A 22,564-nucleotide genomic window follows, 5' to 3' on the forward strand; every position below is an offset into this window, starting at 1 on the left:
GCCGCGAGGTAACGCCGTGTGTTCCGGACCGGGCATATGGACGGGGCTGACGAGGGGTGCAGCAGAAGGCCGGTCCCCTTCCCCAGCTGATCCGTTTTCGAGCGGCGGACCCTGATCCGCAGGGTGCCCCAACTCCAGCGCCCGGCCCGAGGTGTCATCCCGGGACCCACAAACGAGCTCCCCCACCCTGAAGGCCCCAAAAAAGGCCAGGGAAAAAACCGTGCGGAATAGGAGGGCCTCGAATCCTGACCGGCAAACCCGAGGCGTGAGAGCCACGATGTCCTGTAATATCGCCAGTGTGATGGGCCTCCGGTGGTCCGGGGGGGGAGGGGCCATCCGCCTCCACCCTTCTACTGCCCGTCTTGCTATGAAGCTGTTGCAAGGATCCCCGAACCCACAGGCTTTGCTGAAGAAGGAGATTGCCGCCATGTCCCTGCGGATCGTGCTGGGGGCTCGCCCCGCCTCCCGCAAGTGAACCAGGTAGCGCAGGACCCAGTCCCGGGGGACCGACCAGGCACTGGGGCCCCCGCCCTCCGCTATGAATGCCCAAAACCTCCTTTCTGCTGCCTCATAGGCCCGGAGAGTGGCCGGAGCTATGGAGCTGAGTACTCCCTGCATCACTGCTTGCTGCCAACCAGCCACAGGTCCTCCGGGAACTCCTCTGGGATGCGACGGGCCGCTGGAGCCAGGCTGAAAAACCTCTCCATCTGGAATCGAGACAAGGCGTCTGCAATGCCATTATCCACACCTGCTACGTGCCGCGCTGAAAACGTAATGTTAGCCAGTAAGCAAGACAGGACAAAGTGGCGAACCAGCCGCATGACCCGCTCAGAGCGAGAGGATTGCCTATTGATCACCCGCACCACCGCTTGGTTATCGCACCAGAAGGTGACCCTGCTGTCCCTCAGGAGGTCCCTCCAAATGACAACAGCAACGACAATGGGAAATAGCTCGAGGAAGGTAAGGTCTCTGAGGATCCCCTCCTTTTCCCACGCAGGCGGTCAGCGCTGCGCGCACCAACGCCCCCTGAAGTACACCCCGAAGCCCAGACTGCCCGCGGCATCGGACTGGACTTGTAGGGTTGCTCCTAGGTCAAGGGACCCCTGCCACATGGAGACCCCGTTAAAGCCTTCCAAAAAACGCTGCCATGTTCTGAGGTCCTCCCTGATACCGTTTGTGATGCGAACGTGATGGTGTGGGGAAGGAATACCCCTCGTGGCGTGGGCAAGCCTGGCGCAGAAGGCCCTCCCAGGGGATACCACCCTGCAGGCAAAGTTTAGGTGGCCTATGACGCCCTGCAATTCCTTGAGCGTGCACTTTTTTCGCGAGATGGTGGAGGCGAGCAGGGAGCGCAAGCGGGAGACCTTGTCGGCTGGCAGGCGGGACACCCCCGCCACGGAATCCAGCTCTATCCCCAAGTATGTTAAACGGGAAGAGGGGCCCTCAGTTTTCTCCTCTGCCAAGGGGACGCCCAGCTCCTCTGCTAAGGTCTGGAAGCTTCGTAGCCGATCGGCGCAAGCTGACCCCCCGGGGGGCCCAGATATCAGGAAGTCATCCAAGTAGTGCGTGACATGGGGGGCCCCCATCCGTTCCTTTGCAGCCCACTCCAAGAAGGAACTGAAAGCTTCAAAAGCCGCGCACGCGACTGAGCACCCCATGGGCATAGCCTTATCCACAAACCATTGGCCCTGAAACCTGATTCCCAGCAGACAAAAATCGTCGGGGTGGATGGGCAGAAGCCTGAAGGCTGACTGGATATCGCATTTTGCCATGAGGGCGCCTGAGCCGCAGGCCTGCACCAGCCGGACGGCCTGATCGAAAGATGCATACTTAACCGAACAGTACTCCGGGGGTATGGCATCGTTGACCGACGCCCCCCGGGGGTAAGACAGGTGGTGAATGAGCCTGTACTCCCCGGGGGTCTTCTTGGGGACCACCCCCAAAGGAGAGACCCTCAAATTGGGCAACGGGGGATTGGGGAAGGGGCCCGCTATGCGCCCGGCTGCTATTTCCTTGGCCAGCTTGGCCTCGACCACCCCGGGCAACTCCGTGGCTGACTTCAGGTTGCCTGAAGTGGTGGGGACCCGTGGGCCCATGAAAGGAATATGAAAGCCTGATGAAAAACCCTCTGCCAAATACCGGGCCGCCCGCTTGTTACGGTATTGCAGTAAGAGGGGGAGCAAGGACCTGAGTCTTATCGGAGTGGGCGCCAGGCCTCCGACCCCCTTGCTCGCGCTACTTGCTTGCTGCTGCGGGCTGGGGGGTGGCCGGGCCGGAACTTCCCTCCTTGCGGGGGCCACCTTGGGAGGGCCGGCCAGCCCGAAAGGGCTGAGCGGTCGTGCTCCCCCGCGGGCAGGAAGGACGGGGATGAGGGCCAAAGCAGGCGTCACAGGTATGGTCGTACTTGCACCTGGACCGCGAGCACCTGCCCTGGTTGTATTCCCAGCAGGAGCCCCGGTTCCTGTCCCGCCGGCTGGATCCCTTCCAGCCTCGGGGCCCCTCAGCCCGGCCCCTGATGTGGGGTCCCACCAGCCACAACCACAGTTTCTGATTAATGAGATCCCATCTTGCCCTGGGGTTGTGCGACGCCCTCTTGCGGAAGGCCTCATCATATTCTATGGCTGCCGCCTCCCCCGCCAGGGCCCTGGCCCTGAGCACGTTCCCCTGGTGGTTGGTCAGGTGCCAGCCCCTCTCAGGGTAGGCCGCCTGAACCACCCCCATGTAAACGGTGTACCCCTCCAGCCAATTGCTGAACGTGCGCTCCGCCACCTCTCCCTTGCTGGCTTTCCTATCCCGTTTGGCTGAGGGGGCGCTTCTGCCATCCTCTGCCTCAGGCCTAATTAGAGCAAAGACATCCACGTAATAACCCCCCAGTATCCGTTCTCTGACCTTCCTTGATAGGTGGATGCCGGGGGGGTCCTCGTCGTCCGTGTAGGACGATGCCACCCCGTGGGGCTCTCCTGAATGGCCCGTGGACCACACTTCTGCTGCACCTCCCTTTTCCTTTTCTTGTCCCATCCTCCGTTTGTATGCCCACCGTGGGATACCCGGGACCTGTGCAGCCGCCCCCCAGTAATCCTCCCCCGGGGCATCCTCGTCGGAGGTAGAAGACGTACCTGAGGATCCATCGCTGTCTGTGTGGTCCCTGTCCCGGCGTGCTCTGTGTCTCCTCTTCCTCCTTTTGTTCCTTTGCTTGGGTGCTGGGCTGCGGGAGGAATCCTCACTGGAGGATGGCTGTTCTCTGCCCCTTCTTTGTTGCCTGGGCTGGCTCCCCCGGCCCCTGCTGTGGGCTTGCTCCTGCTCGCTGGGTGCCTGAGCCCCCCTGAGGCCGGAGGCCTCCATAAGCTCAACCTTGGAGGTGAGCTTTTCTAGGGCCTTTGCAATTCCCTGCAGGGTGCTTTCCTCGCTTGGCCCCGCCCCTCTGCCCCCAGCGTGCCTTTCTTTGCTGGGCCCCGCGGCCACCGGCTTGCAGCCTGCGCGTTTTCCCTTAGCTGGCCTAGCGGGGCTCGCAGCCGAGGCAGGAGCCCTCCTGCCTGCCTGGGTGACCCGGCCGCTCGAGGGGCCCGCTGCGGCAGGCCTGGACGCCCTCTTTGCTGCCCCTCCCCCTGCTTTGGAGCCCTTTGGAGGAGCCGCGGCCCCGGCTGGGCGACGTCTGGAGCGAGACGGACCCCCATCTGCCCTCCTTGCCCAATTCCGGCCCCCCGAGGTGGCCGCGGCAGGGCCCGCCGCCGTCTTCCAGCTCGCTGCTGGAGCCATGCCTCTTCTCCTGCTCCCCTCTTCCTCCTTGCAGCACTGTTGGGAAGCCTCCGCCGCTCCGCTCGGCCGACCGTCTCCTTCCTCGGCCCCCGCCGGTGGCCGCAGCGCGATCTCTGCCTTCGCTGGGTGGGTGCTTCCCCCGAAGCTCGCTGGAACCGCCGACTCGTTCGCTCCTCGACAAAGGTCAGGCCACCCCGCCGCGTGCTGTGCAAGTGATTTCAGCCCTGCTCACACAGCCGCGAGGACGCCCTGTTCGCTTTGCCGCCGGGAACGAACTGAGCGGCTCGGGGCGGCTGCCTCCTAAAAATACCCGAGAGGCGGACCGGAGGGAAGACTGCTCCCCCCAGGTCCGCCCCGCCGGCGCCCCGCCCGCCCGGCCCAACGGCACACCGGCCGCTGCCGATTGGCCGGGCGGGATTTGAATCTGATTGGCCGGGGCGCAGGGAGGCAGCCAGGAAGCAATGTCTGCCGGCTTCCCGGCCCGGCCCGCCGTCCCGCCGCCGGCAAACTGGCCGCCCAGGTAAGTCTGGGGGCCCTTGCTTCTCTTCATTGAAAAAGACTCTTCAAGATTGCCTTACCAACAGCTGCGTCCTTTCTGGAGTCCACGTCAATGGCATAATGTTTCATAAAAGTAGATGGCTAGTAGCTGCTTTGCACAAGTCCACTAGAGGAACACCAAGGTTGAAAGCTGCTGATGTTGCTTGTGTCCTTGTGGAGTGTGCTCTGTTATTCAATGGACAAAGCTGGTTTGAAAGTTTGTAATGTTCTTTAATCAGCCAGACTATCCACTTAGAGATGGTCTGAGCGGTGACTTTCAGAGCTTTCTTATGATCTTGGAAAGAGACAAAGAGGTTAGGATCCCCGAGGAAGGGACCTGTTCTGTCCAGATAGAAACACAAGGCTCATTTGATATCCAAGTTGTGCAAACGTCTTTCAGTGTCTATACTAGGAGTAGGGCAGAAGACAGGTACGACAATGTCTTGGTACAAGTGAAATGCTGAGACAATGTTGGCAAAAAAGGCAGACTTGAATGGAGGACAACCTTATCTGCAAAGATTTAAGGAAGGGAGGATCATGCCTCAGGGCTTACAATTCGCTCACCCTTCTCACTGAAGTTATTGCCACCAGAAAAGCTCAGAATATTGAGTAGGCAGGTAGCCAAGGGCTCAAAAGGTTTGGAGCCAGGATCAGGGAAAGACTCCACTGAGGAATGGGTTGGAATGCTGGAGGGTGTAAGTTTGCTAAACCTCTAAGGAAATACTTGCACTGCAACTATGCAAATAGAGATTTTCTGTTGATAAATTCATGATATGCTGAAATGGCCGCCAAGTGTATCTTAACAGACAAATTAGCTAGGCCTTGATCTTTAAGTTGGAGCAGGTGGTGTAACACCAATGATAACAGGGTCAAGATTGGATCTAAGTGATTGCCCATAAGGAAAATCTCTCCCACTTTGACAGATAAGATTTCCTGGTGGACGGTTTCCTTGCCTCCAAGAGATCCTTCTGGACTCGAGAGGGAAAATTTATTTCAGAGGGGAAATGAACCAGGCTGTTAATTTCAGTGTGTCCAGGTGAAGCACCACATTGTCCTCCAGGTGTGGCACCAGGGGAAATGATGGATTCTGCCCTAGAACATCTGACACAGTATGGAGAATCAGGGTTGTCTTGGCCAATACAGGGCTATTATGATAGTGGAAGAGCATTCTCTCGTCATTTTGCTGAGAGTTAGGGTCATGAGGGGGAGAGGGGGAAATGCATATAAGAGGGTGTCCGACCATGAGATCTGAAAAGCATCCCCGAGAAACAATTTCCCTTTCCCTGCTCGAGAGCAGTATTAAGGGCATCTCTTGTTGAGATCCGTTGCAAATAAATCTATGTTGGGATACCCCCATCACACAAACACGGGGCGAAGGAAGTCCATGTGGATGGACCACTCGTGGTTCTGGACTTTGAACGACTTAGGGCATCTGCCAGAACATGGTCTTTGCCAGCTATATGAATGGCATACAGGGAGACATGTTGAACAGCCCAGTCCCAAAGAAGTGCTGACTCCTGGGAAAGGGTCAGAGATGCTATGACTCCTTGTCTGTCCAGATAATGCATGGTCATTGTGCTGTCTGTGCAAATTTGTACATTTTTGTCTTCCACGAGGTATATCAGATCTTTCAGAGCACATCTTATTGTTCTGAGCTCTAGGAGGTTTATTTGCATTGAAGTTTCTTGTGGAGATCAAAGACCTTGTACTTGAGTGTTCCCAGAGCAGCCCCCCCCGAAAGGGAGGCATCCATGCAGATTGAAATATGGATGGGAGTGATCTGAATGGAGTCCCCACTAATAAATTCTGCTTGTTTGCCCACCATTTCAAAGACCTGTAAATAATCCCTGGAACCGAGAACTGCTTGAATGGGTTCTGGTGCTGTGTATCAAACACTGACAAACCAGTTCTGCATGGGGTGAAGCCTCAACTTGGCAAATGGAACTATCAGCGTCAGAGAGGGCATGATACCTAACAGTTTTTGAATTTGTTTTGCACCTGCCAAAGAGTACTTTTTTCAGTGTGATAAGAAATTTTGCTATCCTCTCTGGAGTAGGGAGGGCAAAAGCTAAGGAGGAGTTCAAAATTGTCCCCAGAAACATTACTTTCTGATCCAGGGAAGACTTGAAATTTACTCTCAACCCTGAAGACTGGAATACTTAGAGGACGAGGGTTGTTTGCTGTGTCAAGGTTTCTGTGTCAAGGAGCTGGCTACCAGAAGCCAGTCATTGAGATAGGGAAAACTGTACACTCTTGTTCCCTGAGATGGCTGATTGCCATGGCCATGACCTTTGTGAACACCCGTGGGGCTGAAGAGAGACCAAAAGGGAGGAGCTTGTACTGGTAACTTTCAGAACCACATTGAAAATGGAGAAACTTTCGATAATGAACATTTATTGGTACATGGAATTAAGCATCCTTTAAATCTGTAACAAGCTAGACTTGCTTTCCCAAACAGGGTTAGAAATATCTTTTAATGACAACATTCTGAATTTTTTTGGAACTATGAACTTGTTTCAGGTATGTAAATCGAGGATGGAGAGGGAACCTCCAGATTTTTTGTCTATTATGAAGTATCATGGAAAAACCCATTGGAATTGAAGAACAGAACCGGTTCTATGGCCTGCTTTAGTAACAATGAGTGGACCTCCTCTAATAATAATGCGGGAGGTGGAGGAGGGTCCGAGAGAGGTGGAATGTTGGGGGTTGTTATCGTGAATTTTAGGCAGCAGACTTGACTGATTATAGACAATGCCCATTTCTCTCAGGTAATTGACTCCCAAATTTGTACAGGAAGAGACTGGTTGGCAGGCATAGATTGGGAAAATATGGCATCAAAAGCCCTGTTTACTGGAACCTGACTGGTCTCTGGGTGATCTAGCTCCATCCTTTGACCGTGGTCGGAAATACCTCCATCTTGGTTGAGGTGGAAATGAGGAAGAGGGAGGTTGATGGGGACCTATAGGCATATGGTCTATTGGCTGAGACTGGAACCAATTGTATTTGACATTGTAAAGCGGGTACAGTCTTGCAGGGAACCTGTGTTTGTAAGGGTGAATGGGCATAATGCCTAAAGACCAGGCTGTGACCATATCCTCCTATGCCTATGAATTACTATGGCTGAGGCCACGGCTCTAGCATAACAGTTCTCAATGTGCCTGGCAGTATTTATCTGTTTAGAGGGATGGAGAGCTTCTCCCTGGAGAATTTTTGTCAGTCTCTCTTTTTCATCTGGAATCAAGCTAAGATGAGGGCCAATCTTTTCCCAAGGAAAAGTTGACATCATGCCATAATGGCCTTGTAGTTGCCACCCTGAAATTCAGGGTAGAAGAGGCATAAACCTTTCTGCCAACAATGTCTAGCTTCCTCCCTGCTTTGTCAATAAGAGCTGAATGGCTTGTGCTCTTTGGAAATCCTTTGCCTTGCAGAGTTTCGGTGACAATGGAGTTGACTTGAGGGTGAGTGAAGAGGAAGTCTGACCTTTCCTGCTTTGTCATATACCATGCCATCCAGTTTTTTGGATGTTGCTGGAGTCAAGCCTGGACCATATGTCCTTGGTGACATCTAACATGCCCTGCATAATGGGAAAGCTACTGGAAAACAGAGTTGCGCTTATCATAACTGTTGTTCATTAATGTCTTCTGTACAGGCACACATGGGACTGTGCATATGCAGGCCTGCCGATCAGCAAGGTTCTTTAAAGCTAAAGTCTGCTAGTGGGTGCACGTCTCCACTGTGCGCATGCGCGGTGCTTCCCACCGCACATGCCAATGGGAGGCAGCGCCCCTTTACCTCCAGTTCTCTTGAGTCACCGGGCCAAGGTAAGTAATCAACTGGCACAGTGGGGCAAAAGGGAGAGTATGTGTGTCTGAACAGAAGACGTCAATGAACAACAGTTATGGTAAGTGCAACTCTGTTTTCATTGTCTGTCTTCTTGAGCAGTCCCATGTGGGAGACATCCAAGTTTCTTACCCTGGAGGTGGGTGTGCTCTTTATTGAAATAGGGAATCGAGTACAGCTTGTTCTACTGCTGATTCTTTTCATCACATCCAGGGCATAGTACTTTGTGAATGTATCAGAAGAGAACCAAGTTACTGCATTACACGTGTCATGGATGGGTACTCCTCTCAACCAAGCTGCTGACAACGCCTTGGTCCTCATCAAGTGTGTCTTCACCTCTAAGGGACAAGGTAACTGTGCTGTTGTGTAGCATGTTTTGATGGCCAGTGTAATTCATCTTGCTATGGATTGTGCTGTGGTCACTTTTCCTTTTTTAGGGCCAGCATAGCAGACAAAGACTTGTTTGTCTTTTCTGAAGGATGTTGTGCAATCTAAGTAAAATAAAATTGCTCTAAGTACATCGAGGATGTGTAAGGCTCTCTCTGAGTTTGTGGTAAGTGTGGGGAAATACACCGGAAGTATTATATCTTGAAATAAATGAAATTGACTTGTGATCTTCAGTCTAAATTTTGTACAAGGTCATAGTACTACTTTACCCTGATGTATCTTAAGAAGAGTCTGACCTGAGTGCTGCTAACTCATTCACCCGTCTCATGGATGTAACGGCCACCAGGAAAGATACTTTTAACGACAAGTATTTCAAGGTACAATTAGCTATAGGTTCAAAGGGAGGAAACATAATTCTGTCTAGTACCAGCTGTAGAGACCATTATGGTATAATTTCCTTGACAGGAGGGAACAAATTTTGCAAACCTCTGAGGAAAGACTTAGAGATGTGATTTGAAAACATTTGTTTTCCCATCAATTCTAGGATGAAAGACTGAGATGGCAGCTAAATAGACCTTAATTGAAGAGTTCGAAAGGCCTTCATCCTTTAGGGTTAGCAAGAATTCTACTATCTGTAATAATGGACAGTCAATGGGGCCTAACACCTTTTGTTTAGACCTATATGCTAAATCTGTCCCACTTAAAACCATAGGTTTTTCTGGTATTCTCCCTTCTAGAATTAAAGATGATCTCTGCTACTCTGTCTGAGAGTCTCCCTCTCCTGTTATCCGTCAAGCTGTCAGCTTCAGTCTGGGTAGGTTGTGATACCATACCCCCTTGTCTCTGTGAAGGTCTGATTCTGATCCAAAGTGAAACAGTGAGCCTTGAGAGAGATGTGTCACATGTTGGAACCAAGGTTGTTTGGGCCAGTAGAGTGTTACTAAGATTATGTTTGACTTGTCTTTCTGTATTTTGCTGATTGTCCGGGCAATAAGGGGAACAGGAGGAAAGGCATAGAAGAGGTGTCCCTTCCAACACAGTTGGAATGTGTCCCCTAGGGAATTCTGATCTATGCCCCGCCCTTGAGCAAAGCTTTGGTGCTTTCTGATTCCCTTCTTTCACAAACAGGTCTATATCTGGGTAATCCCATTCCCAGAACACCTGTTCTAGGTAAGTGTCCTTTAGGGACCACTCTTTGTTCTCCGTGTTGTGTCTGCTCAATTTGTCTGCCACTACATTTGTAGTGTCTGGTATGCGTACAGCTTGAAGGGTTGTTTTCCATTTTGTTGCTCATGCCCAAATAAGTATTGCTTCTTTGCAAAGTATTCTGGACATGGTACCTCCTGCTTGTTTAAATAAAACATAGTAGTACAGTTGTCAGTCAGAACCTGCACTCTTTTTTGTTTCACGATATCTGTGAAACTATTATGGTATAACGAATGACTCTTAATTCAAGAACGTTAATATGTAACATTCTTGAATTAAGAGGAAATGTCTAAGCCATTTCCTGTGAGTATTATGTGAATCACAGTGGGGGTCCCAACCAGACGTAGAAACATTTGTGGATATAGTCACCCCCACCTGTGGTGACTCAAATTCTATTCCCGCCACTAGATGCTTGTCCTTACTCCATCATTCCAAAAACTTAAGCACCGCCCTAGGGATAGTATATCTCTTATCCTACCGTTGGGATTCAAAGTCTCGGATGGATAAGAACCATAATTGCAATTTGTGCATATGAAATCTAGCCACAGGTGTCACTGCTCTGGTAGCAGCCATAAGTCCCAGTAGGTTTGAATGGTCAATGCCGATTGGAACCTGCAATGGGTGACTTGTCTTACCAGATTTTTAATTCTGTTTGCCCATTCTGGGATAAAACCTTTATTAGCAATGCTGTCTAAGATGGCGCCTATGAACTGTGCCTTTCGAGAGGGTATAAGTGCAGATTTTTTAAAGTTAACAATCAAGCCTAACTTTTCACACATATTAATCACTAGCTTTATGTGCTACTCTAGACTGTCACTTGATGCGGCTGAGATCAGCCAATCTTCTAAATAGGGGTAAATTGAACATCCTTGTTTTATCAAATAGGCTACTACGACAGCCATGCATTTTGTAAAGACCCTGGGGGTTGTGGAAAGGCTAAAGGGTAACACCTGGTAGTAGAAAATTTGACCGTTACAAATGAATCTCAAAGATTTTTTATGTGCTGGACGGATAGCAATATGAAAGTACATATCCATTAAGTCCAGGACTGCGAACCAGGTATTAGAGGGAAGTAATTGTAACACCATATTGAGTGTTACCATTCTGGACTTTTGGGTGCATATGAACCTGTTTAGATCCCAGAGGCCTAGTATGGGTCTGACAACCCAGTCCTTTTTGTCCACAAGGAACATTCTGGAATAGAAACCACAAGTAGGAACTGCCTGTATGGCCCCTTTGCTTTGCAGCTCTATCAGCTCTATTTGCAATTTGTCAGAGGAAATGTTTTGAGAAAAATCAGGAAGACTGAAAAATCAGGAAAATTCAACTTTACATATCCAACTTTTGAAAATTTTAATACCTATACATCAGAGGTGAATTCCACCCAGGCTGCATAATACTTGGCTAGCATGTTTCCAAACTCGACTGGCTGTTCTACACCTAGTCAGAACTGCTTCTGATGGCCCTGAGGCTCTTTACTCAGTGAAGCATTGTGCACTTGATGAAGCCTGTTATTTGCTCGTCTGAGCTGGTATTGCCTCTGTTGTGGTTGGAGTTTTCTGTATACGGTTGATAACAATACGTGAGGATACGGTTGATAACAATACTGCTTACCCTTGTATGGGTAACACTGAATAGGTTGTTGTTTTGGGGGAAGTACCCCATAAGAGTGGGCCGTCTTTCTATTTTTTTCTGTGAGTGGCAGTCATCCGTTTTGGAAGAGAACAGTGTTTGCCCCTCAAATTGTAGGTCTTATATCTTGGCCCTCTTCTCCAGTGGTAACGCAGTTGTTCGTAATCAAGAGTGTCTTCTAAGTACTATAGAGGATGCCAGGGACCTAGTAGATGTGTATACTGTATTCCGTCCTGCATTAATTTGCAGTTTGGACAGCTTTAGGACTTTTTCTAGTATCACTTTAGCTGGCACTTTTTGGTTTTCGGGGCAGTTTCTCAACAAAGGCAGACATACGGTTCCATAAGAAGACCTGGTAGGCCCCCATGTTCGCAGTACAGTTTGCGATCTTGCTGTTTAGGGCTGATGAAGAGTAGAGCTTTCTGCCAAGGGTTCCAATTTTCTGCTCTCTTTACCATAAAGTGCTTAGTGGTATCCGTCATTGTCATGTCTGCATTTCTTCAGTCACCAAAGGTGATGGAGGTGGCTGACTGAATAGAAATGAACAGACATCCTCCCTTGTTTTGTACAGCCCTTCAGACTTCTTGGCTGTGGCATGTGTTGATGCTGGTTTCTCACAAATGGAGTTGATGAGTTCCACGAAGCCCTCAATAACAGGAAGGCGATATTGGCTGTGCTCTCTGAATACAGGAATTGCAGGACCTTGTCTTTTAATTTTGGGTCCTCTGCAGAAATTTCAGTGTCAAGGGACTGAGCCATCACCACCATTTGCTCTGTATATAGGCGTTAGTCATCTGTGGGGAGACTTGACCCATTCTCATTACCGCTTCATCTAACAAGGGGTCAGATGTGGGGCTAGGGCTCCTTTCCCTGTCAGGTTCAGAAGGTTGGTAAGACAGGGATGAATGCAGGATCTCATATTGCATCTCAGATCCTCAGATCCTTCTAAGAGTGGACATTATAGACTGGCTCCTAAACGGTTTTCCCAGTTCAAGCCTATATTTTGACTGGTGAGTGTGTTGCCAATCACGGCACACATATGAGCAGCATGGCTGCTTACTATAGCTTCTGGACCAGAGCAACTCTGTGGGAATTCCCTCTTCAATTTCCCCTTCCTCAGCAGAGGAGTAGTAGGAGGGAGACCTGGTGTGGAAAGATGGAGTACAGGGACTATCCATCAGGATGCTCTCTACCTGCTCTTGTTGTCTCTCTTTGTGTTTTATCTTGTTTTTAGCTATTTTCTTCATGAATTCTAAGAATTCTGAGATCCCCTGGCTCACACCCTCTGGTGTCGCCTTTGATTGACTCATGGATCTCAAACCTGTGCCCTTTGGATCCAAAAAACAGGGTTAACATACCTGTAACTTATGTTCATCGAGTTCTTCTGTGCTGACACACATGGGGACTGCGCAGGCGCATGCCAGCCGCCGGAAGATTCTTTATCGCTTTTTTGAGCTCTGAAGGGGCCGTTGGTCGCGCGCCTCAGCGACCGTTTCCCGCCCAAACGGTCACATGCTCTAACAGCGACCAACGGCCCCTTCCCTCAGTTCATCCTTGCCGCCGCTATCCCATACGTAATCTTCAATTTTCATTTCTTTCTTTCTTTTTTTTTTAATGGAATTCACAGCGGGGCAGGAGGGAGGTATGTGTGTCAGCACAGAAGAACTTGATGAACATAAGTTACAGGTATGTTAACCCTGTTTTCATCTTCGTTCTTCTGTGCCTCCACACATGGGAGAGTACCAAGCTTCACACAATAAGGAAGGTGGGGTGAAATCCAACTCAATTTTATTATGTACCAAAAATATTAGCACAAGATAAATAAGTTGTTCAAAAACCATTAAAGTTGTTCAATAAACTATATACATATATACATATACAAAGTTCCATTCTCCATCATTGGAGTAAGGCATTCAATCGTATTGTTATGAGAACAAGGAGTGGAGGACAGCCTTGGCTACAGCAACATCTTGCTCTGCATTAACATCCATAGCATAATCCTTTACAAACGTGTCAGCAGATGACCATGTAGCCGCTTTGCAGATGTTAACCAGCGGCACACCCCTGATAAGTGCTGAAGAAGCTGCCTGAGACTGTGTGGAGTGAGCACTGATCCCCAGTGGACAATCCACCCTGGCCAGAGCATAGGCCTTAGTAATGGCCGACACTATCCATCGGGATACTGTTTGGGACGATGTCTTGTGACCCTTGTCCTTACTTCCAAAGCAGACAAAAAGATGGGGACTGCTGCGGAAGTCCTTTGTCCTGTCCAAATAAAAGGCCAAGGCCCTCCGTAAATCTAAAGTGTGAAGGGCCTTTTCCCCTTTAGTAAATGCATTCGGAAAGAACACAGGTAACGTGATCTCCTGCGACAGGTGGAAGGTGGGCACCACCTTGGGTAGAAACTTAAGGCACAGTCGCAAAACCACCCTATTTGTATGAAAGCGAAGAAACGGAGGGTCAGCCCTAAGTGCTGCTAACTCGCTAACCCTTCTGGCAGACGTTACAACCACCAAAAACGCCACCTTGTAGGACAACAAGTCCAGAGGGCATGTAGCCAAAGGTTCGAAGGGAGGCAGCATCAACCTAGATAGTACTAGGGAGAGAGACCATTGAGGCACTGGTGGTGACACAGGTGGGTAGAGATTAAACATCCCCTTCAGAAATTGACGAGATTTATGGTATGAGAACACAGTACAACCGTCAACCTCATCGTGAAATGTGGATATTGCCGCAAGGTGTACTTTTAGAGAGGTGGCCCTAAGCCCTTGGTCCTTCAAATGACATAAGTAGTCAAAGACTAACCCTAAGGGACTACTAACACGCACCACTTTTTTTGAAACTGCCCAAGTCTCAAATCTAAGCCACTTAGCTTTGTAAGTCTGTCTAGTGGAAAGTTTCCTTGCATTTAGCAAGACCTTCTCCACTTGCTCAGAATAAGTCACAGGTGAGGTAGAATCCGCCAGGCAGACAGGTGCAACTTCTTGGGCTCGTGGTGGAACAAGCTCCCGTTCAGCAGAAGATCCTGCCTGGGAGGTAGACTCACATATGTTTGGTTGTTATGGGTTTTCCGGACTGTATTGCCGTGGTCTTGGCATTGTAGTTCCTGACGTTTCGCCAGCAGCTGTGGCTGGCATCTTCAGAGGTGTAGCACCAAAAGACAGAGATCTCTCAATGTCACAGTGAGGAAAAGATGTTGGCAGGTCATTTATATCTACTCAGGAGGGGTGGGGTTGAGCTGAGTCATCCTGTAAGAGTTTCCCAGGGTGTGGAATGCTAATGGCGGGAGGCTTCACTGTATCCTGAGGAGGTTCTTTTGCCTCCCGCCATTAGCATTCCACACCCTGGGAAACTCTTACAGGATGACTCAGCTCAACCCCACCCCTCCTGAGTAGATATAAATGACCTGCCAACATCTTTTCCACACTGTGACACTGAGAGATCTCTGTCTTTTGGTGCTACACCTCTGAAGATGCCAGCCACAGCTGCTGGTGAAACGTCAGGAACTACAATGCCAAGACCACGGCAATACAGCCCGGAAAACCCACAACAACCACCGTTCTCCAGCCGTGAAAGCCTTCAACATCACATATGTTTGATCGGACATCTGTAACAGTTTGGGAAACCACACCTGCCTTGGCCAGAAGGGTGCTACCAGAATGCAATCTGCATTGTCGTTCTCTATTTTGCATAACACCCTTGGTATTAGCGGGAATAGTGGAAACATATAGTGCAACTTGTGGGTCCACGTAAATTGGAAGGCATCCCCAATAGAGAGGGGGTCGCTCCCCGCCCTTGAACAAAATATCTGGGCCTTGGTGTTCGCTGACGTTGCAAACACATCTATGCTCGGTTGGCCCCACATTTGGAAGATCGGCCCAATGTACTTTACGTTTAGTTCCCACTCGTGGTCCAACATGTGTACTCTGCTGAGGGTATCTGCTCAAACATTGTCTGACCCCACTACGTGTATAGCCCGAAGCATCACACCATTCTGGATCGCCCATTCCCAAATGAGTGTGGCCTCCCTGCAGAGAATCATAGATGCTGTGCCCCCTTGCTGGTTTAGGTAATACATGGCAGCCGTGTTGTCTGTCTGCACCAACACCTGACAGTTCTACAGAAGAGCTGCAAGGGACACAAGTGCAAAATGAATAGCTCTTAATTCAAGAACGTTAATATGCAGGTTTCTTTCCCTCTCTGACCATACATCTTGTACACATACAGCACCACAATAGGCCCCCCATCCTTGCAAGGATGCATCTGTGGTCACTGTAACCTCTGGATGCAAGTAGCCAAACAGGGTTCCCTTAAACAAGTTGTCATCCGACAGCCACCAATCAAGCAAGGATAATATGACCCTGGGTACGGAGAATTTGAGAGATGGGGGGGGGGTGCTGCAGAGCATTGTACCTCCGCACAAACCAATTTTGAAGTGGACACATACGCAGTCTTGCAAAGGGTACCACTGAGGTAGCAGCTGCCATATGACCCAGTAAGCATTGTATCATGCACACAGATTGGAAACGATTTCTTTTAAACATGGAAATCAATCCCTTTAGAGACCTAGCTCTTTCCTGCGGAAGTAGTGCCTTACCCGCTACTGAGTCTAATACTGCACCAATGTAAGAGACCTTACGGCCGGGTACCAGTTTTGATTTATCAAAATTTACCAGCAGATCCAAACATTTGCAAGTGCTCAGTACTAATTCCACATCTTGCAAAAGCCTAGCTTCAGAATTTGCCACGATGAGCCAATCATCGAGGTAGGGAAAGATGGTACAGCCTTCCTCTCGAAGGAAGGATACCACAGGCGTCACACACTTGGTAAATACTCGTGGCGCTGTGAACAGGCCGAAGGGAAGCAGCCTATAACGGAACACCCTTCGCTCGTAAACGAAGCCCAGAAACTTTCTGTGCTCCTCTAGTATTCCAACATGGAAATAGGCATCCTTCAAGTCAAGGACAGCAAACCAATTCCCTTTCTTTAGCAAGGAAATTACAGCAGACAGTGTGACCATCTTAAACTTTGTCACTTTTAGAAAAGCATTAAGACCCCTTAAATCTAGAATGGGACGTAAACCCCCATCCTTTTTGGGGACCAGGAAGAAACGAGAAAAAAAGCCTTTCTCAGACTCCTTGTATGCCACCTCCTCCACAGCACCCTTGGCCAAGAGAGATATGATCTCCTCCTCTTGTTCAACCATGGTATTATTCACAGCCCTTGATGGCGAGATACACATAGGCAGTTCAGTGAATTCCAGCCCATATCCCTTGTTTACAATTGTTAAGACCCATGAGTCAGATGTTATTGACTCCCATTCAAATAGGAAAGGCTTCAGCCTGTCCGAGAAAGTCAGGGCTATGATTGGTTCATTCTGTCAGAATTGCCTCCCTGCTCCTTGCGGATCTTTTTGCTGAGCAGGAGGCTGAGACGGACGGGGCTTAAAAGGCCTACGCCTCTTGGGTTTCTGCGCAGGAGTGTAATGGCGCTGAGAAGCAGGGTATTGCTGGAAGTAAGGACGTTGCTGGTATCTTCCATGGTACTGATACGGGTTGTATCTCGTAGGGTATCATGGCTTAAACACAGACCTATCTGCAGAGGTCACTCCCAATGACCGAGCCGTCTGCCTATCATAGAATCATGGAAGGGGCCATACAGACCATCTAGTCCAATCCCCTGCCCAGTGAAGGATCAGCCTAAAGCATCTCTGACAAGTATTCATCCAGCCTCTTCTTGGAAACTGCCAGTGAAGGGGAGCTCACCACCTCCCTAGGCAGCTGATTCCACTTTTGAACTACTCTGACTGTGAAAAAGTTTTTCCTAATATCCAGCTGGTACCTTTGTGCATGTAGTTTTAGCCCATTGCTTCACGTCCTATCCTCTGCTGCCAACTGGAACAGCTCTTTGCCCTCCTCCAAATGACAGCCTTTCAAATATTTAAAGAGAGCAATCATGTCCCCCCTCAACCTCCTCTTCTCCAAACTAAACATTCCCAAGGCCCTCAGCCTTTCCTCGTAGGGCTCAGTCTCCAGACCCCTGATCATTCTTGTCGCTCTCCTCTGCACCCTCTCGATTTTGTCCACATCCTTTTTGAAGTGAGGCCTCTAGAACTGCACACAATACTCCAGGTGTGGCCTGACCAAGGCAGTATAGAGAGGGGCTATGACCTCCTGTGATTTCGATGCTATGGCCCCTTTGATACAACCCAGGATTGAATTAGCCTTTTTTGCCACCGTGTCACACTGACTGCTCATATTCAGTTTACAGTCCACTCTTACCCCAAGATCCCTTTCACATATACTACTGCCCGGAAGTGTATCCCCCACCCAGTATTTGTGCTTCTCATTTTTGTGGCCCAGATGTAATACTGTGCACTTGTCTTGGTTGAATTGCATCCTATTCACAGCTGCCCACTTCTCCAGAGTATTCAGGTCTTGTTGAATTTTAATTCTATCTTCTTGGGTGTTTGCTACCCCTCCCAATTTGATATCATCAGCAAATTTAATGAGCAGCCCTTCCACTCCTTCAACCAGATCATTGATAAAAATATTGAAAAGTACCGGGCCCAAAACCGAGCCCTGCGGCACCCCACTGGACACCTCCCTCCAATATGATGAAACGCCGTTGACCACCACTCTTTGAGTGCGGTCCTCCAACCAGTTCCCTATCCACTGAACTGTCCTATAGTCTACTCCACAGTCTTCCAGTTTGCCCATCAGAATGTCATGGGGGACCTTATCAAAAGCTTTACTGAAATCCAGATAAATCACGTCAACAGAGTTCCCCCAATCCAGTAAGGTGGTCACTCGATCAAAGAAGGAAACCAGGTTGGTCTGTCAAGATCTGTTAGGAACAAAACCATGCTGACTTCCCCGGATCACTGAGTGGTCCTTCAGATGCTTACCGATTGATCCCTTTAAAATCTGTTCTAATATCTTCCCAGCAACAGAAGTCAGACTGACTGGCCTGTAGTTTCCCGGGTCATCCTTCCTCCCTTTCTTAAAGATTGGGAAGCCAATGCAAGGGGAGCAAGTTGTTCTTCCTAGGCTAGGGAGGGGTGGGTGGTGCGCAAACTCACCCAGGTTCACAGGCCTCCCCTAGAAGCATCAAAAGATAATTGGAAGACATTGAAATATTTTCAGGTATTTAGCATTTCAGTTCTTTGCGTGTGGAAAACAGATTCTCCTGGATCATGTTCACAACTACCCTTGCATCCTTATATAGGATAATTATTTGATTCCAGACATTTACAAAACCCTCTCTTGCTATCATTATCAAAGACAAATACAGGCCTATTTCTCCAATAGCAGAGAATTCACAGAAATGCGAGGAATAGGCTGTTCGAACACCACTGATAGAATCGTAGCTACTGTAGCCAAGCCTCTCTTTGCAAGTGTGCAAGACAGGCACATAAGGAAAAAGGCAGGCTTGCAATTTGTGAAATAATACTGCCTACTTCGCTGGGCGGCGATTCTTTTGTCCATCACTCGACATAGGTCATCCCTCAGGGTGACCAAAGCTGTTTCAGTCCCATGACCAAGCCTAAAACCAGACTGGATAGGATCTGGTCTATTGGCCTCATCCAGAAAAGCTTGCAGTTCTCCACCAACCACATGCTCAAGAAAGGAACATATGAGACTGGTTGATTGAGAAATTCTGGGTCCTGGATACGCTTCTTCAAATTTGGGCAAAACACAGCCTATGCAGTCTTGGTATCCCTGCAATCCTAAATCCCAGCAAGTAGTGATCTGTCCATGAGAATGGGACCATCTTCAGTCCCCCCACCTTCACATCTCCATCCTATCCTCCTCCTCCTTTTTCAACGCCTCATCTGTGGTGCTTGAAAACAGTGAACCTCCCTCAAATGGTCGATTCTTGATCTTTGTTTTCACCTCTTGTGGGAGAGCCATTGACCGGAGCCAAGAGTGCCTTCTCAGGATCACCGCTGCTGACATATCACGGGCAGCAGTATCAGCTGCATGGCTTCCCGCATTCACCTGCTGTTTTGAAAGGCAAATGGCTTCATTCTGCAGCAGGGACACCACTGCCTTCTTATCTGCAGGCAAGTCAGAGACATAAGATGCCAGCTTCTCCCACAGGTACAACTGATAGCCAGCCATGATGGTTTGGTAGTTGGCTATATGGAGGGCCAGTGCCGAGATGGAATATTGGTGCCTGCCCATGGCATCTATCTTTCTTCCCTCTTTATCTGGCAGGGCGGAAGAAGAGCCAGACCGTCGGTGCTGGATCTCCTCAGCAATTAAGGATGATGGTGGAGGATGTTTGATAAGGGATTGCCACGTGCCTTGCTTGATTTTGTACATCTGCTCAATCTGCTTTGATGTAGCTGGCAGATCTGAAGGCACCTTCCACACCTTCTCCACTATCTCCTCCATGCCCTCCAACATAGGGAAACCCACCGTAGCTGGGGTTGTCACCATAGATGCGACACAGGAGCTTGTCCTTTGTCTTAGGCATGGCCGAAGAAATATCAATCTCCAACGCCTTTGCCATACAGGCCATCTGGTCAGAGTAGATACGGAGGTCCTCATACGGGGAACTTGTACTTGGGCCCACATTGTTATCTGGAGAAGGTTCTGACAACGACTCAGAGCGATACTTGTAGTCAACATCAGCTTCCTACTCATCAGAAGCAGGAGCCGACACCTCGTCTGCTGGAAACGGTGGAGGTAGCCACGCACGCTGCCTAGATGTTGATGGCCTCGGATCCGAGGAGTCATACCCCGCAGGGGCACCTTCCATTGGCAATGGTATGTGCAGGTGGAATATAGGAGGCCTGCCAGTGTCGTGATGCCAAGGAATGCTCGGAACCGACGCTTTCCACATCGGAGAAATGGCATCGACTCCAAGTGGAAAAAGCTGGAGACGCAGGGGACGGCTCCCTGGTTGCGCGTCGACTCCGACGAGGGGCAGCTGGGATAGGTTCCGATAACGGGGAACGATGTTCACTCGAGACCACAACGAATGCACCCGGATCTGGCACCTCCTCCTCCGGAGCGGAATGGTTTGGAGAATTTAGATGAGGCGAAGGCGTGCATGGAGATACCAGCACAACCTCATCTGCTGACTTGCGCTTTGGGGACCGAGAGTGCCGATGCTTGGATTTCTTCGGCTTCTTCGACGACGGTTCCGAGCTGGTCCTCAGATCCAAAGCCCTTTTGGTGGTCAATTTTCTTCCAGCGGTCTCTGGTCTCGGAACCGTGGTAGACTTCGGATCCGGCGTCAGAGTCGACATAGTGGTAGGATCCAATCCTTTCGGATCCGATCCCGAAGCCAATCTCTTCGGATCCGATTTTGACGACGCCGGCCCTCTGGGCGATTTCGGGGACATTGCCACCTGCGACCCCGCTTTTGAGGCTGCTTTACTTGTCAGTTGAGATGTCGACACCAACTTAGCAGGCGCCACTGTACCCGCTCCAGAGTGCCTTTCGGCAGGAGTAGAAGGGTGGCTAGCCTTTGGGGAGGACAACAGAGTTTTCCCCGCCACCGAAGGGGGTCTGGGAGTTTCCTCTCCATCCAGCACTTTCTGCCACAACGATGCCTTTAAGCGCGCAGACCTCTCTTGCTTGGCCTTATGGGTAAACTTCTGGCAGATTTTACAAGCTGGGACATTATGACCCTCCCCAAGGCAAAACAGGCACAGATCATGCCCATCGGTCTGGGCCATCTTCATTTGACACTGAGCACAGTGCTTGAATAAGGCCTTAGAGGCCATTTAGGGATTAAGGTAATACACATCGTCAAATAACAGTCCAAGTCAATACACACCGAGTCCGAAATCAGTCCAAATCAGTCAGAAGAAGAGTAAGTCAAGTCAAAATCCAAGTCAATACCGAAATAATCAATCCTTCACTAATAAGCACGGAGCTGCGAAGCAGACGTTCACTTCAAGCGGCGGCAAGAAGAGAACTGAGGGAAGGGGCTGTTGGTCGCTGTTAGAGCATGTGACCGTTTGGGCGGGAAACTGAGGCGCGCGACCAACGGCCCCTTCGGAGCTCAAAAAAGCGATAAAGAATCTTCCGGCGGCTGGCCTGCGACTGCGCAGTCCCCATGTGTGGAGGCACAGAAGAACGAAGATGAACAATCGGTTCCAAGACAACAGTCAGATCCAGGCTCTTTGGGTCTGATGGTCGGGTGGTGATCGCCTCAGCATGTCTTTTCTTTGGTTTCACTGTCAGAGCTGAGGTCAGTTTGGATCTTGATGGCAAAGTCGAAGGCAGTCGTCGGGTCCGACGAATCTCAGTGAGGGTTTGGGTCTGGAAAAGTTGATGTCTTCATCGGCTCTGAGATGGATCTGAAGCCGTCAGAGCTGATTTCGCTGAGTCGCTGGACATTGGATCCAAGGAGGGGATATGGTTCTCGAAGCTGAGGGTCGCGTTGGTGCAATCAGTTGGTGCCTGCTTCCTGCCGAGAGGAACACTATCTTGGGTGTGTCTGAGGTTTTCATGGCCCTCTCCAAGAGGAGCACTTTCAGCCTAGTAGATCTTTCAGCTCAAGCTTTTGGGGTAAATTTATGGCAATGTTCACGAGTCTGAATGTTGTGCATCCATTCTGGTAATATTTGTTGCACATGTAGTGCAGCGTTTAAAGAGTGTTTTCTCAGCCATAATTTCATTTAACTTTCTCTTTCTGTTCTCTCATTCCAGATAGAAGTGAAGCATCACAAGAACCTTCCTGGCTAGCAACAAAGAAGAAACTGAGGGTAAGGGAGCACTGCATCCCAGTGACATATGCAGCGGGAAATGTCGCCCATGTGCACTGAGGAGACGTGAGCCCCTAGCATACTTTAGCTTTAAAGAACCTTGCCAATTGGCAGGCCTGCGCATGTACAGTCCCATATAGGAGTGCACAAGAAGATGGACAATGAACCAAAGCTTCAGAATGAAGGACCTTGAATACCAGATCCAACTATGTTGGGGAGCACAGGTCACTTTAATTTCCAGAGATCTTGCCATTCTAACTAATTGCTCAGTGTACAGGCGCAGATCTTCAGGGGACATAGCAGAATCCTCTGCGACAAATTCTGGAGGAGACAATTCTGATGCAATATTAGATCCAACCTTGGAGTTATCATTGGAGTGATAAGAAGGGTTGAGAGTTGGAACTGATGCGTCCACATTCTCTGAAACTGGGATAGAGTTCGCTTTCTCTCGCCTCCATTCTATTTGAACTGGTGTGCGA

The 22,564-nt window shown here is 49.7% G+C and overlaps 1 protein-coding gene across 2 annotated transcripts in view; it reads right to left on the reverse strand.

The window, feature by feature from the left end:
• CEP170 (centrosomal protein 170) overlaps window positions 1-22,564 on the reverse strand; it is a 188,745-nt gene that overhangs the window by 74,898 nt on the left and 91,283 nt on the right. The gene's annotated exons all lie outside the window — the stretch shown is intronic.

Source organism: Eublepharis macularius, chromosome 1, assembly GCF_028583425.1.
Source record: "Eublepharis macularius isolate TG4126 chromosome 1, MPM_Emac_v1.0, whole genome shotgun sequence".
NCBI classification, from domain to species: domain Eukaryota; kingdom Metazoa; phylum Chordata; class Lepidosauria; order Squamata; family Eublepharidae; genus Eublepharis; species Eublepharis macularius.